Source organism: Ursus americanus, chromosome 22 (assembly GCF_024610735.1).
Source record: "Ursus americanus isolate L20-20 chromosome 22, mUrsAme1.1.p, whole genome shotgun sequence".
In the NCBI taxonomy this organism is placed as follows: domain Eukaryota; kingdom Metazoa; phylum Chordata; class Mammalia; order Carnivora; family Ursidae; genus Ursus; species Ursus americanus.
The window spans coordinates 52,473,240-52,493,637 of NC_142148.1; the positions used below are offsets into that span (position 1 = coordinate 52,473,240).

A 20,398-nucleotide genomic window follows, 5' to 3' on the forward strand; every position below is an offset into this window, starting at 1 on the left:
CTTTATATGTTTGGTTTCCGCTGGTAGGCCATCTGGTCCTGGACTCTTGTTTGTTGGGAGATTCTTAATTACTGCTTCAATTTCTTTGCTGATTATGGGTCTGTTCAGGTTTTCTATTTCTTCCTGTTTCAGTTTTGGTAGTTTATATGTTTCTGGGAATGCATCCATTTCTTCCAGATTGCCAAGTTTGTTGGCACATAATTGCTCATAATATGTTCTTATAATTGTTTGTATTTCTTCAGTGTTGGTTGTGATCTCTCCTCTTTCGTTTGTGATTTTGAGTCCTTTCTCTTTTCTTTTGGATAAGTCTGGCTAGGGTTTATCAATCTTATTCTTTCAAAGCATGAGCTCCTAGTTTTGTTGATCTGTTCTACTGTTCTTTTGATTTCTATATCATTGATTTCTGTTCTAATCTTTGTTATTTCTCTTCTCCTGCTGGCTTTAGGCTTTATTTGCTGGGTTTTTTCCCCATCTCCTTTAGGAGTAAGGTTAGGATGTGTATTTGAGAATTTTCTTGTTTCTTGAGAAAGATCGGTATTGCTATATACTTCCCTCTTAGGACTACCTTTGCTGCATTCCAAAGGTTCTGAACTGTCGTGTTTTCATTTTCATTTGCTTCCATTTTTTTTTTAATTCTTTAATTTTCTGCTTGGCGCCTTCATTCTTCAGTAAGATGTTCTTTAAGCTGGGGCGCCTGGGTGGCACAGCGGTTAAGCGTCTGCCTTCGGCTCAGGGTGTGATCCCGGCGTTATGGGATCGAGCCCCACATCAGGCTCCTCTGCTATGAGCCTGGTTCTTCCTCTCCCACTCCCCCTGGTTGTGTTCCCTCTCTCGCTGGCTGTCTCTGTCTCTGTCGAATAAATAAATAAAATCTTAAAAAAAAAATATGTTCTTTAAGCTCCATGTATTTGTGGTCTTCCAAATTTTTTCTTATGGTTGACTTTAAGTTTTACAGCATTGTGGGGGCGCCTGGGTGGCACAGCTGTTAAGCGTCTGCCTTCGGCTCAGGACGTGATCCCGGCGTTATGGGATCGAGCCCCACATCAGTCTCCTCCATTATGAGCCTGCTTCTTCCTCTCCCACTCCCCCTGCTTGTGTTCCCTCTCTCGCTGGCTGTCTCTGTCTCTGTCGAATAAATAAATAAAATCTTAAGAAAAAAGAAAAAAAAAGTTTTACATTATTGTGGTCTGAAAATATGTAGGGAACCATCCCAGTCTTTTGGTACCTGTTGAGACCTGATTTGTGACCCAGTATGTGATCTATTCTGGAGAATGTTCCATGTGCACTTGAGAAGAATGTGCATTCTGCTACTTTAGGATAAGTGCTCTGAATATATCTCTAAAGTCCATCTGGTCCAGTGTGTCATCCAAAGCCCTTGTTTTTTTATGCAAAGAGTGAGATCTTGTTGATTGTTGATCTTCTGCTTAGATCATCTGTCCATTGCTCTTTGCAAACTGAAGGGTAAGAAATCAGAGAAAGACAAATCTTATGAGACTCTTGACTCTGGGAAACAACCTGAGGGTTGCGGAAGGGGAGTTGGGTGGGTGGATGGGGTAACTGGGTGATGGGCATTAAGGAGGGCACGTGATGTAATGAGCACTGGGTATTATATGCAACTGATGAATCACTAAACTTCACCTCTGAAACATATACTATACATTAATTTTAAAAAAAAGCAGGTAGATAGAGCAATGGAACAGAAGAGAGAGCCCCCAAATAAATTCACACATACATGGATAAATGATCTTTGATGAGGGTGCCAAGAGTACACAATGAGGAAAGGATAGTCTCTTTAACAATCAACAGAATGAAAAGGCAGTCTATAGAATGGGAGAATCCAATTGCAAACCTTGTATCAGAAAAGAGACTAGGGGCCCTGGGTGGCTCAGCTGATTAAGCATCCAACTCTTGATTTCAGCTTAGGGCATGATCTCAGGGTTATGAGTTCAAGCCCTGCTTTGGGCTCCATACTCATTTTGGATTCTGCTTGAGATTCTCTACCTTGTCCTCTGCCCCACCTACTACTTGCTCACTCTCTCTCTAAAAAATAAAATCTTTAAAAAATAAAAAAGAGGCTAATATCCAAAATATATAAGAAACTGCTACTAATCATTAAAATAAAAGTGTTTAATCCAGGGGCGCCTGAATAACTCAGTTGGTTAAGCATCTGCTTTCTGCTCAGGTGATGATCCCGGAGTCTTGGAATCAAGTCCCACATCAGGCTCCCTGCTCAGCAGAGTCTGCTTCTCCCTCTGACCCTCCCTCCTCTTGTGCTTTCTCTCGCTCTCTCAAAATAAATGAATCTTTTAAGAAAGTGTTTCACCCAACATAAAAATGGGCTAAATATTTCAATAGACATTTTTCCAATGAAGAAATACAAATGGCTGACAGACATATGAAAAGCAGCTCAGCATCATTAATCATCAGAGAAATCCAAATCAAAGGACAATATCATGTCACCTGTTAGGATGGTTTATATATATGTTGGTAAGAAAATGGAAATTTGAACATTCATATACTGTTAGTGAGAATGTAAAATGGTACAGCCATTATGGAAAACAGTACTGAGTTTCCTCAGATAATTGCAAATAGAACCACCATATGATCCAGTAATCACATATCTAGGGATACATCCAAAGGAAATGAAATCAGTAGATGACCCTAGTATTTGTTATGATAGTCCCCAACTCCTGTGTCGTGTTGAATTCAGAGGAAATAATTTTATCTTCCATCACTATTATGTTAACTATAAACTGTAAGTGTCCTTCATCAAGTTGACAAAGTCTTTCTTAATTCTTATTTTGCTGAGAGTTTTTAAAATCTTGAATGTATGTTGAATTGTCCTAAATGCTTTTTCTGTATCTGCTGAAATGATCAAGATTCTTCTTCTTCAGTCCATTGACTTGGGAATTACTGTATCAGTTTCCCATTGCTGTAACCAATTACCACAAATGTATTGCCTTCAAACCTCATAAATATAGTGTCTTACACTTCTGCAGGTCAGAGTCTCATATGGGCCTCACTGGACTAAAATAAATACGTCTGTAGGGTGTTCCTTTTTGGAAGCGCTGGGAGAGAATCTGGTTCCTGGCTTTTTCTAGCTTCTAGAGGTTGTCTACACTCCCTGCTTAGTTGCCCCTTCCACCTCTAATGCCAGCAATAGCTGACTGACTGCCCCACATCCTAGTGGACTCTTCTGCTGCACTTCCACTTTTCATGACCTTGTGACCACTTGGATAATCCAGGATCATCTCCTGATTTTAATGTGAGCTGATTGGCAACCTAATTCCATCTGCAACTTTAATTCCCCTTCCCCATGTAAGGCAACATGCGGGCAGATTCCAAGGATTAGAACATGGACATTTGTGGGGGGCATCATTCTGCTAGAGCTGGTACCCAGGGCTGAGTGTCAAGGAGCAGGGACATATATGAATGCAGGAGCCCATCTCCCCATGGTGCCTAGGGAGAGAATAAGAGGGACTTAGGGTTGCCCCTTTCTGGAATCTCAGGGAGCAGAGCTCTTGAGCATCTATACACGACCTGTGCCCCTCTCATTGTGCTCCTCACTTTCTGCACAGATGAGAGCTGAACTTTTCTGGGTGGAAGATTTGTGGGGGGTCCCTCATTCAGCTCTGGTCCACTCCCTCATTCACCCAACTCACTGTTCTACTTGTCCCTCCCCCGTGCCAGGGTCTGTGGTCCAGGTGGGGTTGACTCAGCCACCCTCAGTGTCCAAGGGCCAAGGAGAGATGGCCACCAGCACGTGCACTAGGGGAGCAGCTCAGCTTCAGCAACACCTGGGCTTTGTTGCCAAACTCCTGACCCCCAGATTTGCAATTGCCTCTCAGAAGAGATTCCTGGGCTCCAGGTCAGGCAGCCAGGCTTCTTGATCTCTGGGCTTCAGCCTGGAAAAGAGGCTGATTATTACTGCTTAGTGTGGGACAGCAGCTTGATGCCTACATTGTCCTCAAGGCCCACAGGGAAGTGAGATAAAAACCTGTTGGCTGTCTGTACCTTCTCACTGTCCAGAGTTATTGCTGTCATTTTGTGGCCAAGTGGCTGCTGCTGAGTTCTGGAGTAGTGTAATGGGGGCCGTCCTTTCTCCTCTGGTTCTCTGATACTGTGTGGTTGATGCACCCCCATTTCTAAGATCCTGGGTATGGTTTGCTGACCCAGCTGTCCACAATTTTTGGAGCTTTTGGTCAGATCACTCAGTCCTGCACTGGAAGTATTGGTGTGGATTATTATGTTAGTGACTGGAACCAGCTTTGCTCTGGGAAAAAAATGCAGAGTCCCTCTTCTTCCCTTGAAAGTTCTGCTTCCCTCCAATTTCCTGATACTATATGTGTACACCCAAACAACAGACCCAATCAACCCTTGGGTCCAGTATCAGGCAGAGGTTAACTGGCATGTGCCAAAGAGGGCTGGGTGGTCCCTCCCATTCCTCAGAGTGGAGCACCCACAAGATGTGCTTAGCTCTCTCTCCCTGTCCTTGAGGCCTTCCCTATTTTGTCCCCCAATCAGGAATGATGGAGAGAGAGCAACACAGGATGAGGTGAAGGGGATCCCCCTGACTGCCACAGTGGAGAGTGGGTTGGTCTTGGGTGATCTGTCATGGTCTTTGGTCCTTCTGCTGTTCTTTTATTTTTTTTTAAAGATTTTATTTATTTATTTGACAGAGAGATAGGCAGCGAGAGAGGGAACACAAGCAGGGGGAGTGGGAGAGGAAGAAGCAGGCTCCCAGCAGAGGAGCCCGATGTGGGACTCGATCCCGGAACGCCGGGATCACGCCCTGAGCCGAAGGCAGACGCTTAACGACTGCGCTACCCAGGGGCCCCTTCTGCTGTTCTGAATCTGGAACAAGTTCTCTCTGAGGTTGGGTTCCCTCTGGATCCCCCTCTACAGTGATCTACAATGGAGGAAGAAGCTGTGGAGGTCACTTCACTGAGTGCAAGGCTGTGGAAGAGGCTGCAGTCTTAAGAGGAGGCTCCTGGGCAGTGAAGAGACCCCCCTCTGGGAGGAGGGGATAGTGGACAGGTGGATGGGCATGCAACTCTCTCTCCAAGGTCCCCTTCTGTATGTACATCTGGCCCTAACACAGCAGGAGGAATTGTGGGCCTGCCTTGCCACAAACCCCTGGGGTACATCAGCTGTGGGAGGCCATCAAGGGGAGGGGAAGGATCTGCATGACTTCCCTGTCCTCCCTTTGAGTGGGGCCAGTAGGTAAAATCGACTTTGGGCCCCGCAGGAAGCAGAACTCGAAGGGTCTTTCCATCACAGCCCCGTCCTCTTTCCTCCCCACTCCTCTCACTCTCTGCTCAGGTGATTTCTTGACACTGGATCAGGGGAGGCCCTGCCACTTCCTTCTTATAGACATCATATGACCTCAGACTCACCATCCCTGTGTCTCTTTCCATTTCAGGGCCCTGGGCACAGTCTACACCGTCTCGGGAATCTCAGTGTCGGGGGCTCCTGGACAGAGAGGTGCTGTGTCTCGCACTGGGCTCGCAGTGCGTCATTGGACTTTGGCACAGGATGAATGCTGTCCTCAAAACTGTGACCCTCTGAAGCCCCCGCACTTAGCTTCCTCTGGTATTCTGGTGATGCATGCTGCTTCAGTTAGTTGTGAAAAGTCCTATTCAACGGAAAACTGAGTATATTTAGAATGATGTGTTCATTGAATAGATCGATGTAAGAAGTGACCTCTAAGGATTCATGTGTGAGTTCTTTTCTCTAGGAAATTGTCTTGATGACTCATCCCATGTCTTCCGTGACTGTAGGATTAACCATGCTTTTTTGCCTCAATTTGGACAAGTCACTTAACTCCTTTGCAGGTAGGCTGCATGCAGAGGTGACCAAACTTATTTTACAAGTTTGGACTAAATGAACAAATGCATTGACTGCTTAGGACATGTGGAAGACCCCTGAGGGTGGGTCTTTGGAAAAACCCTGAGAGACCGTGGTCAACCTGGCCGGGAGGGCAGTGACACCACAGTGCTCCTATGTATCCTACATCCTCTAGACTCCAGGAGAGACATCCAGCTGTAGCCACCCATGTTTTAAGAAAAAGTGGCAGGGAAAAAGACAAAATGTCAGACACAAAAGAAAGAACTGAGAAAATAATGCCCATAACATAGGTTGACTGGGGTTGACTGTGACAATGGAGAGAGACAGCTGTGACAAGACAAGGATCTCAGAGCTGCAGAGAGGCGCATGCCTCTCTGAGTGATCATGCTTTGCTCAGAGGACATGACCCAGTAATGTGAGACTAGGCTGTCAGTAGGCCACCAACCAACATTTAGTGAAGGGTAGCATGACAGATACATCCCAAGATCTTACATGAATACAACTTCTCTCTCTCCTCACAAATGCCCCCTTGAGGAATGACTGTTAGTCCTGTTTTCGACATGAGGAGACGTCTCCTAGAAATGTTTTTTGATCCTGCTGTGTGTCATGTGGTGTGAATGGCAGAGCGAGGCATGGTGCAGACCATGCAGATTCAGATCCTGCACCCTCCCCACTGCAACGTGTTGTCCTCACTGCACTGTCTCTGGAGAATCTCTGTCCCGTTCACCAGGTGCAAGGAGGTAAGTGCAGGATTACTGGTAAGAACTTCACATTCTCTCCCTCCATGGATCCTAATTATTCTTGGGAAGATATACATAAAATAACCACACAATAAAAAGGTCAACTAATAGGAGATCCCTGAAAAAGATGACCTGGGCACAGCTCTAGTCAGAGAGATTTTGGGAGGTTCTCTGGAAGAGGGGCTGACTGAACCCCTATCTGAGGAATGCATTCGGGTAACTTGGGGTGCAGCCTGGGTAGTGGCTGGAGTGGGCAGTGGAGGAGGAGGTGATGCCTGCAGAAAGAACATCATATGGATGGAATCAGGAGGCGATGAGGAAAGTTTGAGGACGAGGCGATGGGAGGTCAATGTGACTGGAGCTGTTTCGCAGTCAACAGACAACTCGTAACCAACCAAGCAAACCGCATGCTGCCTAGACACAGCTCAGTGCGGTCAACTCAAAGCCACAGTAATGCTGTCGTGAGGCTCAGACTTCCACTGTGACATGAGGCCCAGCGAGAAGCCGAGTCCTTCCCAACCCGTCTGCTGCACACACGTCAGTGTGATGTACGTGTCTGGAGTGGTCTCCAGGCAAACAGGATGATGAAAATCAGCTACTTCCTCTTGACTGCTCTAGCGAGGCCTTGGGCAATTTGGAGCAATTTTACATGTATTTTTTTTATTTTTTTTTAAAGATTTTATTTATTTGACAGAGAGAGAGACAGCGAGAGAGGGAACACAAGCAGGAGGAGTGGGAGAGGAAGAAGCAGGCCTCCCGCCAAGCAGGGAGCCCGATGCGGGGCTCGATCCCAGGCCCCTGGGATAATGACCTGAGCCGAAGGCAGACGCTTAACGACTGAGCCCCCCCGGTGCCTGTACATATATTTTAAAGATACAGTGTGGATTTAGAATGATAGGCAGCTTTACACCATATCTTGGAATCTCTGTATATCTTCATGTTTTCTTTCTATATAGTTCAAGCCTTATCAAGATAAGTAAAATATACATGGCCAAAGATAATTGATTTTATTCCCAAATAACTTTCTCTATGACTGTGAAGATGAAGTAAGTAAATTTACAAGTTCAAGAAATCATACATATATTAAATATCCAAACTCTACCATTACAAAATTGTGCATATGATAAGCTTTAGTTTTTTTTTAAGTTGGAGGAAGAATATAACAACAAAGCCCTGTTTAATGACCTAAATTCAACCTGAGGATCTGGTTGGTCACTATTATCCAGAGGTGCCACGTCATATTATTCAGTATACGATTTTAAGAAAATTCTTTTATTTTTTTTAAATTTAATTCCTTTTAAAGTGACGCTCTATTTTGAAGTTGAATTTCATGTCTGTGACCTAACAGTGTGCACACAACTGCATGAGGAGTCTCTCTGAGACACAGTTTACGTTGAACTGTGATTCCTGCAAACACCTGAGGATAATCAGTCATGGACTGTGGCTTGAGGATATTCAAAAGAGTATGATGTGGTGAGTGACTTTAGTGCAAATGGCAGCTTAAAGACCTCCAAAAATTCTCTCCTCAAAAAAAAATCAATGAGGAAACTGGCAAAAATTGCCACCAACATCTTAAGAACTCTGGAAATAAACTCAAACTTGCAGCAGTAGAGGGAATGTTGATACTGGTGGAAGAGGGAGGAAAAAAAAACAGGTGAGTCTCAGTCAGAACCATGAGTTTTGTGCTGTTTTAACATGGCCTAGTCCCATCCCCTGCCCTGTGGCTGCAGAGTAGTTCAGAAAACTAAAGCCCATGTTCACAGTGAAAGACAGCAATGCGGCAGCCACTGGAGAGAATAGAATGGGTCCGGAGCTCCCTCAAAACCTCATTTCTAGAGAATTACCACTAATGGGTCTGAGGGATGTCTGCAAGACCCTACTTGTTTGACTGTTTGTGTTTAATCTCACTTGGAGCTTGCCCAGAACAAAAAGCCTTTTCCCAGCATAATTGTCAAAAAAGAAATTATAGGCAGTTGCTTAACTTGTGGTTGGTTGGTTAAAGTGATAGATATTAGTTGGAGCAAACAATAGAGTAATAGAAAGCTTACAAGGACCACCAAAAAATGAGATTTCCATGAGGGGATTTGAAAAGTTCTGACTTATTCTTACGAATCTAGAACACTGTAAGCATACCCAGGAGAGACCCTAGAAGGCCCTTAGCTCTCCCCCTGCCTGACCTGGATGTTCTGCACAAGCAACAATGAAGGTTTTCAGCTACCAGCTGAATTTTGAAGATACGATTCAACATGCTCACGAAGCCCTTCGACAAAGACTGAATGACTTAGTTCTAGGCTGTTCGTGAGATCTCTCTCCGGCCAATAGCTGACCGCCATAGAGCTGAGCAGGGACTACAGTGGTCACACGTGACAAAGAATACAGACTTTGGAGAATTAGTTCATTAAAGTCACTAATGAGAAAGCAATGACAAAAAATAGCAAAGCCAACAAATCCTAGGGAAGAGTGAGAATCCGATTTCTAGAGTTGTCATATGATATTATTTTAAATAACCAATTTACAGTCCCCCTCCCCAGTAACAAGATACCTGCAGGGAAACCAGAAGTCTGACTGTGCAGAAAAAAGTTGGCATACCAGGGCCAAGTGTGCTTTCCTATGACAGGCCTGCTTGTCAGACTGACCCTGTCTGAAGTCTGGGAACTTGGAATCAAGAGGGTCCCCACCATTCTCTGGTAAGTGTGGCTTGCTGTGCCTAGACTGTTGGTGCAAACCCTGTGGTTTATGCAGAACATATCTTTGCTGATAGAACTCTGAAATTCAGGTATGTGCGAGGCAGAGGGTGCCTAAATGACCAGTTCCCACTAAAAACCTCTGAGTACAAAGTCTCTAATGAGCTTTCCTGGAAGATGTTTCACACTTTATTGCTGGAGGAATGAAGTGTACCTTTGTGATGCCACTGGAGCAGTTCTCTTGAAAGCTTGTGGCTGGTTTTCTCTGAACCTCCCATGCACCTTTCCCTTTGCTTATTTTGCTTAGTGTGCTTTCACTGTAATAAATCACAACTATCAGGATGGCTATATACTGAGTTCAGTTAGTCTTTCTAGAGGGACGGATGTTGGAGGTGCTCTTGGGCTGTCCCCCACACATAAGCTGATATACAAGGAGAAAAAAGCAATGAATACACACTGTCCCTAAGCAAAGTCCAGACACTGGACTTACGAGACAGATACTTTGTATCAGCTCTTTTAAGTATATGTAAAGAATTAAGGGAAATGATATTTAAAGAACTAAAACATAGTATGAGAATTATATCTCTCCAAGTAGAGAATAACAATAAAAAAGATGTGAATTATAAAAGAGAAACAGATATTCTGGAGTTGAAAAGTATAGTAACAACTGAAAATGTCACTAAAGGGGCTTGTATTCACTTCCTAGGACCGCTGTAAGAAATTACTACACTCTACATGGGCTAAAACAATAGAAATTTACTCTTTCACACATCTGAAGGCTGGAAATCTGAAGTCAAGCTATAACTTAGGCTCTGTTTCCTATTGAAAGAGCTAGAGAACTATCTTTCCTTGCCCCTTGCTATCTTTTGGTAGTTTCTGGAAATTCATGGCTTTCCTTGGATTGCATCTGCATCACTCTAAACCCTGCCTCTGTCATCACATGGTGGCTTTCTCCCCTCTGTGTCTGTGTGTCCAAACCTCCCTGCTCTTATAAGGACAGCAGCCATTCAATCAGGGCACACTCTAATCCAGTGTAACCTTATCTTGATTATATCTGCAAAGACCTTATTTCCAAATAAGGATACTTTCACAGGTACTGTGGGGTACAACTTTAATGTATAATTTGGGGAGACACAAAGCCACAACAAAGCTGAACAACAGATTTGAGCAGGAAAAAGACAAAAATTTGAAGATAGATTAATAGAGATCCAGTCTGATGAACAGTGAGTTAAAAAATATGGATGGGAGAAAAAAATAGCAGAGCCTCGCGGACCTGTATAATACAATAAGCATGCCAACATATGCACAAAGAAAAGTCCCCAGAAAAATAAAAGACAGGGAATGAAATATAAAATAAGTAAAAGATAAAATAAATAAAAGAGAGGGACAGTGAAGATATGTGAAGTAACAATAGCCAAAATCTCACCAAATTTCATGAGAAACATTAATAAAAATATTCAAGAAGTTCAAAAAAGTCCAAGCAGGATAAACCCACCTCATAATAAAATTGTTCAAGGCCAAAGACAAAGAGAAAATCATGAAAGCAACTAATCATTTACAAAGGCTCCTCAATTTTATGGCTAATTTTCATCAGAAACCAGAGGCCAGAAGGCAGTGGGATGACATGAAAAGTGCCAAACGACAGAAACTGTCAACCAAGAGCTCTGTATCTAGCAGATGTCTTTCAGTAATAAAGGAGACATTGAGACATTCCCAGATAACATTTGAGAGAACCCACTGCTTTCACAAGGCCTACAAAGAAATACTAAGGGTCCTTCAAGCTGAAATGAAAAGACAACAGAGTAACTTAATTCTACATGAAGAAATAAAGAGTTGCATAGGTTAATATACAAGAAAGTGTAAATATATAAGTATGTATATGTTGGCTAATGAATTTAAATAAAAAATATAAAAGTATGTAAGATGTGTATAATTGTAAACAATGTATTATTTTCTCCTGATTTAAAAGGCACCACCTGAAGTCAATATTATAAACATGTTGACGAGCACACAGTGTATAAAGATATAATTTGTATGACCATGGCAATAAGGGGAGGGTGTGCATTGAATCTACATGAAGGTAGTTTCTATATGCCATGGAAATTAATCTGGTATTAATCCAATTAGAATGTTATAATTTAAGGTGTTAATTATAATCTGAGGGAAGCTACTAAGAACATAACCCAGAATATATAGCAAAAGAAGCACCATGGAAATGTATTCGGTACGCTAGAACATAACATCAAAAACCGGTAACGGAGGACTATTAGAAAAGAGATGACATATACAGCCAAAAAACCAAACCAAAACAAAAAACAGATACCAATGCTAGCTGATTAGTAATGAAATATTCATGGATTATATACTCCAATTCAGAGGCAGATATTGGCAGAATGGATTTAAAAAAACCCTATAATCTCTATTTGCTGCCTATGAGGGAGTCACGCTTTAAGTCTAAGACAGAGAGGTTGAAAATAAAAGGAAAATAAATGCTAAGCAAGTAGTAACCAAAAGAGAACGAGACTGGCTTTGATAATATAAGACAAACTTTTATGACATTTTTCTTCTAGAAAAAAAAAGGACATTTTATAATGACAAAAGGGCCCATCCTTCGAGATTATGAACGTTTTACAAGAGAACTCCAAAATACATAAAACGGACAAAAATGAAGAGAAACAGACCCCTCAACAATAACAATTGGAGACTTCAATATTCAACTTCCAATAATGAAAAGTCATTTCTTGTGATGCTCACAGGGTGGGAGGAGTAGGGGCTGAGATCCATATTTCATGGTGCAGGTACTGAAATTTAGAGATTAAGTGACTTTCTCAGAGTTGCAGCTCAACTGCAACTGAATGATGGTTCTGAGTCAGGGGATACAGACGGTTCCCTGGACATAGAGATCCCTGATCACCTGAATACGAGATCAGGTCCTGGACACCTGAATTGAGCCCTTTCCTCACTCCCTTGCTCATATCCTCTTGCCCCAAGGTTTCTGCAGGCAGACACCTGGTATGTCAAGGAGGTGCCTGCACCAAGAGGATGGCTCAAATCCTGACCCAACTCCTGGCTCTGTGTTTCAATCCCTGACTCAAAATACATTGTCTTTCCTCCAAATGAAGAACAACCCCTGATGGAGTGGGGGGATCTGAGCATGTCTCCATCTCCCCTCACTTGCCCCCAGCACTTGATTCTATCTGCTGCCTTTCAGTGAGACTCCCTGGTGGTCAGGTGATCACCCTGAATGACCAGTAGTCTGCTTGCCTCCCAACTGGCTCAGAACCCAGGACATTCTAAACCAACTGCCCACGTGACAGTTGCCCAAAGAACTAGCTTCGTCTTCAACTGACCAAACTTGGATGATGAGCAGTTCATTAACTAGGAGAGGGGTCTGCCAGGCTGGACTTTTGTGGCTTAGTGGATGAAATCTACACACCTCCCGTGTCTCCCTGACTATCTGACCCACCCTCAGAGCAGCCACTACGGAAGGCATGGCTGAGAGCAGGAAGTAGCCACACTGGCCCTTGAGTATGCACCTTCCCTGCTCACTCCTTCCTTTCCAACATCCAGTGTCTTTTGTACAAACCACAGTCCTTCTTCTTGAATCTAATTACTGATTTTACTCCCATGCCACCTTCAATGGAGTAGTTAGTGGGGGTGATATTTGTGGCCCTACCATGTTGTTTGGTCAGATGCCCATTTCAATGTGGCTGAACCACTGTGGGCACAGCCAGCAGAACGGTGGACAGCCAGCAGATCTTCTTAAACACAAATAGTTATATTGTGAATCCCGTGTTTGAATCCCTTATGATCTTTCTCTTTTTATAACCTGAGCCACAATCCTAGAAAACATACTGAAAATAGAACTGTTGATATGCAGCTGAGAGAAGACCCTGGGAGCACATTCATTCATTCCTATGCTGCACTTCTGTTCTATGAGCAAAGAGGGGTATTATGATCTGTGATGGGGCTGTGATTTTATGAGGATGAGACAATGTAGAAAGGCAGCACAGCACAGGGACGGAGAGAGAGAGAGAGAGCATGAGAGCTGGTGTCTGGTGGCTGGTATCAACTCATGCTAGAAGACACATGTACCTGGGAAAGTTACTTAACCCCTTTGTCCTTGGTTCCCTGTTCTGCGGCATGAGGCCTATTTACTAGTATTCCCTTATGAAGCTTAATATAAGACAGTCCAGACAGCGCCTGGAGAAAATGACCGGTGCTGCGTAAGTGCTGTGTAAGTGTTCCAGCATTAACTGTCTGCAAGAATAAGCAAGGAATACAGGAGTGGCTGCCTCCGGAGAGGAAACTCGAACGGATACAGGGCAGGGAAGGGTGCAAGGTGACATTTCAGCCCTCACATGGGCATGATGCTTTACAGCTCATGGAGAGTATCTGTCATCATTTCCTGTCATCCCCCATCATCCTCATGGGTTAGGTGCTGTGACCCCTGTTTTGTGATTCATGGCTCTAAATTGTAGAGATTTTAAATGACGCCTGGAGTCACAAGGCTGATGACAGATCTGAGATAGGAAAGTAGTTGTTTCCTTGGGGACAGAGATCCCTGAACAACCCCTACCGCCTCCCCTGAGTCCTCCAGATCATGTGCTGGACTTCTGAACCAAGGGCTACCCTCCCTCCATTCCCCAAATTTTCCTGCCCCAAAGTTGCTGCCAGGACATAGAAGGTGCTGGAGCCAAGAGAAGGGCACATGCCTCCACCCAAATGTTTCAATCTCTGACCCAAAAGCTATGATATTTTCCTGAAAGGAAGTCCCTTCACAGGTCGGGGGAAAATCCCTCCTCCTTCCACGTCATCACACATCAGCTGCCTCAAGGCAGACCGACGGTGTGACCAGTGCGCTGCTTGACTCCTATGTGGCCCAGAGCCCAGGATTTTCCAAGCCAACTTGCACATGTAACTCCTCTCTAATGAATCAGCTTGGCCTTCAAGAACCAACCCTGGATGACCCACTAGCTAATGAGGAAAGTGACCTGATGGACTGGTGCTTTGCTGGTTTAATAGATGAAGCTGACATGTCCTCCACTGTCTTCTGACCACTGATCTGAGCAATAGCCTGAGCAGGCAGAGCCTACACTCTGAGTGTGCACTTCCCGCTCCCCAAACTCTGAAGTCTCTGTAGACTCCTCACCTTTCTCTAGACCTTGCAGTTGCAGGGAGAGATTTTCTTCCCTCTGCCACCAAATGTTCATTCCACCAACCCAATGGCATTGTCCCTTCTCACCACTGTCCCAGGCAGCACCCAAACACCCAGTAATCCTGTTCACATCAACCAATGGAAATCACTCCATGAAATCCCAGTTTCATTCCTTTATAAAAACTCTGTGGATTTATAGACCGCTGATGTTTGGTTTTGGATCTTGACATCTACGTTCAGAAGAGTTAACCTGTGATTTCCCTTTACTGTGATGTCTATTGCTAGGTGGCATCCAAATTCTCCTGATCTGATGAAAGCAGTGTAGGTGTGTTCCCTCTGCATATGTTCTCTGGAAGAGGATGTCGGAGAGTGGCATCACTTCTAAAACACTTTGTAGAAATCAGAGGAAACGATCTGTGCCTGAGTTTGTTTTGTAGAAAAAAATAGTTTTACATTTGTTTTTTAATTGATGTTTACTTTACATATTGTAAAGTCCCCGAATCTTAAATGTCTAGCTTTATGGTTTCCTGTAATATAAATGCATCTGTTGCCAACACCAATTTGACACACAGAGCATCTCCAGGACCCTGGCAGCCTCCTATAGAAGGAGTTAAGAATAATATCTAACTTATTAGGTTACATGAATAAAATCATCTACTCCATGTATAGTCTAGGCACAACGATTACACATAATTAGCTCAGAAAGAGTGTGGCAGTGTCCTTGGAAGGTAGTTATGTTGCCTGTATGTACTATTACCACCACCCTGTCTCCGCTTTTGTGGCCGCATGCATTAGCGGTCACCCCAGTGTTTGGTTGGTTTTCCTGCGCTGCCAACAAGGAAGTTAGGGAAGCAACGGAGAACATGTGCACTCGTTTGCTTTACCATTTTCATCCCAAGCGCCCTGCATTCACATTTCCTCTTCCTGTTCTTCTTTGCCCCAATTTGCTTTGTCTTTTCCTTCTTTTGAGTCCATTACAAAAAAATTTGTTCACAGCTGAAAGGAAGACAAGAATCAGGCATAACCAGAGCCACCCAGGGCAGGTAACCATTAAGTGGAGGATGCTGAGAGCAGATCCAGAATTCCCGGGGCCCCTCCAGCAGGGACCCTTCCGACTCCCAGCCCAGCTCCTGGCTGGGGCCATTCAGGGCTGCTCAGCAGGAGTCCGTGGTACAGACCCAGCGTAAGGGGCCAGAGCAACACTAAGAATGTGAATGAGGTAGGCTGCAGGAGGTTTTATAGACATTGATCCAAGGACCTTAAGTGCCTGTATGAGACCACATACTACAGGATAAGAATTATAAAGAGGGAATGGGGGAAGAGCTACAAAGAGGAGCTTATAGATAGCAAAAACAAAGTGAAAAGAGAGGAAAGAGGAAATAAATTGCATGCACAGTTTTGCTCCCTGCATGTGATCCTGTGCATGGATAATTGTAGGAGTGGGGAGGAGGAAGCCTTGGGAAAGGACGGGGACAGTCAGGGTTGGGGTGAGAACTTGGACCCACTGCTCCTGGCAGGATAAAGGCCGACCTGGGGATGACTCTGTCTTCACCTCTGCAATGAGGGAATGGGTCTCTGTGATCTGCAACATATTTTTTCCCGCCTTCAAATTTCATAACTGTGACCATGAATGAACTCCTGTGTCATCTTGTCCTTACAAGAAGGCAGTCACTGTCTGCATGCATTTCTGTGTGTGATGTTGCCTTCCTCGGTACTCATGACTCAGTACTCCCCTTCCACTTCTCTCCACTATTTAGTGTTCATCGTCCTTCTCCGTGTCAGCCTCTACCAGCCATGTTATTTTAAAATATGGGGACACCGGAGGAATGATCATGGGTATACTGCCACCCTCCCTCATCAATCAGTTGATCAATTAACCAATCCATCCAAACCCAGGGGGCACCTGTAATGGGACTGGGGTTTTGTTGGGCCCTATGGGACAGAATGGCAATGAGTTCCACATACTACCTGTCCTGTGCCTGGGGTAATTGCAGTTACTTGAAGATCGTTCTCAAAAAATCCCATAGGTTTCCTAGCCCCCTAGAGAGCATGAACATGAAATCAGAAGTAAGCTAACTTGTCTAAATTCCCTTAATCTATACGTGGGGCAACAGGGGCTCTACAGCTGATGCGATCACATAAACAGACACTACCTGCCGGAGTTTGCCCTGAACCTTGGAAGGACTGGGAGGGTGGGCTTTGGGCAGGCCTGGGGTAGGCATGACCAAGGTGTGGGGGGCAGGGCCAATGTGTGGCTGAGGCAGTGGGTTCTGAGAGGAACACCGACTCCCTGCCCTGCTGCCCAGAGAGAGGTCGTGTCCTGTGGCCAATGCCAGGTGACCAGGTCAGCAGGGCTGGAAAAGCTGGTGTGTGAAATAGGCCCAGCAGCTCCTCATACAGTCCTCTAGAATCCCTGCTGGCCATGGAGGGTCTCCAGGGCAGCTGCACATGGGCCTCTTTCAGATGGAAGCACATTCACAGTTCAGACTTGGGTGAGGTATGGAGGCTGGGATGAGCTAAAGGACATTGGAGCATATACATAATTTCAGAGGAAAGGTTCTTCAACTCACCTAGCTATGGAAGTGGCCTTTAAGGAGGAGCAAACAGGACAGGAACCTAATGTTACTAGTCCTATACGTTAAAAGGGAGAGAGTTGACCTCTCATCTACCTCCTGGCTCATGCTAGAACTTTGTATCCAGATTCAAGTGTCTGTTGGGTCACACCAGATTACATCCATCAAGGTTAATAACAAGAAAGATACCAAAATCCCAAGAGGTGCTAATGAAACAGAACCTAAGCTTTGACATCTGGCAGTGGGAAAGAGAAGGAAGTACAGGTTTCAGGGGAAAGAATTTTTTTTTTTTTTTAAAGATTTTATTTATTTATTCGACAGAGATATAGACAGCCAGCGAGAGAGGGAACACAAGCAGGGGGAGTGGGAGAGGAAGAAGCAGGCTCATAGCGGAGCAGCCTGATGTGGGGCTCGATCCCATAACGCCGGGATCACGCCCTGAGCCGAAGGCAGACGCTTAACCGCTGTGCCACCCAGGCGCCCCCATGGGAAAGAATTTTTAAATAGGAAAGCAAAAATGATTGCAAACACAGCACACCTGATGCTTATGGACTCCATTCCTCTTACTAATATGTCATTAAAATATGAAATGAACAAATTAGACTTGTACATATATTTCCCTACCCTTCTGCTTTCTTATCCACCTTCCTCAGTCTCCAGAGCAGCAGGTGCAACCCAACTGTACCCGGAACCCTCTTGCATTGCTTCCTACCTGAGTGTTGTTCCCTACCTGGAGAGTCATCCTCCTCACTGCTGGAATCTTGAATGCTCTCCACAAGAAAATCTATAGAAACACAAATATGATATATAGAAACACATCAATTAGAGGGGCTCACCCTTTCCTCCTCCTCTAGTTGAGGTTGTGTGGGTCATACGGCATCAACCTGATATTTCCTGTGTGTTCTCAGAAGTTCTCTATACTTGGTGGAGTCAGAGCCCTTCAACAAGAATTGATCACAGTTACAAACCTTCGAATGAGACAGAGATGCTGAATGAATCAGCTTTCACACTCTCAGTTCTACAGGCACATTGCAGCTCTTACCTCCAAACTTACCACCGGAGATTCAAATTAGTATGCGCACGTTTGAAATGTGGCTAGTGTGACTGAGCAATGTGGTGTTATTTTAATTCGCTGAATGTTGGTGTAAAATTAATTATAAGCAGACACATGTGGCTAGAGGCTAGCACCCTGGAGAGCACAGTTCTAGAATCCAAAGATGAAAAAGAGGTCACTTGCCCTCCGCTGGTTGTTTCTTGGTTGTAGTTTGCTGGCCTGATCTGATCATTCATGTATAGGCACTTCTGGGCTCGTGCACACATGACAGGCACAACTTAAGACTCTGGGACACTAAACAGGAAGGTCAACCACCAGGTCCTAGAGGAAGCGACCTACAGAAATCCCAATGTCACTGCATAGAAACAAACAAACAAACAAACCCTAATATATATATGGAACCACAAAGGACCCCTAATAACCAAAACAATCTTGAGAATGAAGAACAAAGATGGAGTCCCCACACTTCCTGACTTTAAAGCATATTACAAAGCTACGGTAATCCAACAGAATGGTACTAGCATAAAAACAGGCCGATAGACCAGTGGAACAGAGCAGAGAGCCCCCAAATAAACTCACACGTACATAGATAAATGATCTGTGACAAGGGTGCCAAGATTGCACAATGTGGAAAGTAAAGGAGGCACGGAGTGAACACTGACACTCCCTAACCCAGCTGTTTAGGAGATTTGCAACAAGGGTGATGGGCACCAAGCTAAAAGCCAAGTTTTACTTTAAATTCCTATTTGCCACTGTATCTTGGGTATGGACTTACAGGATTTGAGCATTTCTCATGGTATGGTGATGTCATAAATTACATTAAATTATCGTCCTGATTCTTAACTGCTCTGGGCCATGTACAAGCAATGACCTCAGCTATGACAGCTGTTGGCCTGCACTGTCCTACATGGGGCCTCTTAGCTCTCAGAATCAGTGGACTGACCAGGAGCATGTGGACTTTCTATGTGAGTTTCACTCTAATGACTATGCCAGAGCTGGCTGTTAAATCCATCTATAGTTGTTCTGGGTTATGTGACCACTGAGGCCACCTTATAATGTGGTCAGTGTTTGGGAAATGTGTACACTTCAGTACTTTGGGAGTGTACACGGATGGTGAAACCCCCCTGCCCTGTGACTAATGATCCCGTAGCTGAGTGATAAGTGCAGATCAGTAGCACAGAGCATCAGCAACGGGGATACAGGCCTAGGTCCACACTTTGACTTTCCTACTCAGGAGGTCAAGACCTGGGACAGTCTTTTCTGCTCTATCTCCGAGGAAGGGAGCATTCAACAAACTTCCAGGCACAGTTGTGGTGATGGAGGAATTCGGGATTGTATGAGTAGCTAGGGAGGAGGACTGGCTCTTCTCCTTCCTCCCACATACAATAGCTGATGACGCTTTAAGATTCCTTAGTTCAGGAATGAATATGAGAGTCTATATCTTTTACGTTACTGTAGGAAGTAAAAGAACAAACCACACTCTTGGGCTCTAAAAGAAAAAAGGGCTTTAATATAATAATATTTGAATTTACCACTTACTATTTAAGAGAATAAATATTGCCCCCCGTCAAATAACTAAATAGATGGGAGGAAGGGGTGTGGAACACATGGGGCGCATGCACCGCAAATCCCCAGCTGCTGAGGAATCCCTGCAGGGCCACTGGACACTTGCTCAGCCCTGAGGTTGACTGCGGCCAGTTCTTCTCCTTCTTGAGTGCTGCTGACCAGCTAGGACCGGGGCTCCAGCTGGCAGGACAGGGTGTAGCTAAGGACAGAGGGACACCTGTGAGTTGCCCAGGAGCTTCCATTCAAGAGTCCCTGCCAGTGTTTGCCCACAGCTGGAGTCAGGCGCCCCAGCAACAAGGCCTGAGGCTGCCCAGGGAAGGAGGATCCCAGGAGTGGCCAGCAGAAAGAGTCCACCCCGAACCTCACCCACCCAGATCCTGATGGGCCTCACCTCTCAGCCTCGCTGAGCGACTCCATAGCCTGGAACCAGGCCCGAAAAGAATGCTCGGGCTCTAGGGTGTAATTCTCGGCAGCCACCTGGAGCAGCACGATGTCCGTCATGACTTGGTATTCCTGAGCAGAGAGAGAAGCACAGGATGTATAGGGAGCCTGGGGGGGGGGGGGAGCTGCAGGGTCTGGTGAGGGTTGAGCAGCAGGACCGGGGACCCATCCCAGGTCCTGGCACACATGGCCACCCTCCAGCCTAGAGATTCATCCGGTCTCCACCTGTTCTCAGAGGTGAATATCAGTAGCCTCTCCTCCGGGAAGTTCTCCTGGATGCCATGTGTCTGTCCCCATCTCCTAATGGGATGGGTCTTGCACTGCTTTCTTCTCAA

General features: G+C 44.9%; 1 protein-coding gene and 1 long non-coding RNA gene across 2 annotated transcripts in view; both read right to left on the reverse strand.

Moving 5' to 3' along the window:
* Window positions 1-340: 340 nt before the first annotated feature.
* The window catches only part of LOC148108172 (uncharacterized), a 139,922-nt gene continuing 119,864 nt past the window's right edge, over window positions 341-20,398 (reverse strand). The window contains exon 2 of the long non-coding RNA XR_015721161.1: window positions 341-1,454. This is a non-coding gene — a long non-coding RNA (uncharacterized LOC148108172). The remainder of the gene's footprint in view (window positions 1,455-20,398) is intronic.
* LOC148108173 (uncharacterized) overlaps window positions 17,283-20,398 on the reverse strand; it is a 96,453-nt gene continuing 93,337 nt past the window's right edge. Inside the window, exons 5-6 of the mRNA XM_087853929.1 lie at window positions 20,014-20,135; window positions 17,283-18,411 (exon numbers count right to left, since the gene is read on the reverse strand). The gene's annotated coding sequence lies outside the window, so the exon portion shown is untranslated. The remainder of the gene's footprint in view (window positions 18,412-20,013; window positions 20,136-20,398) is intronic.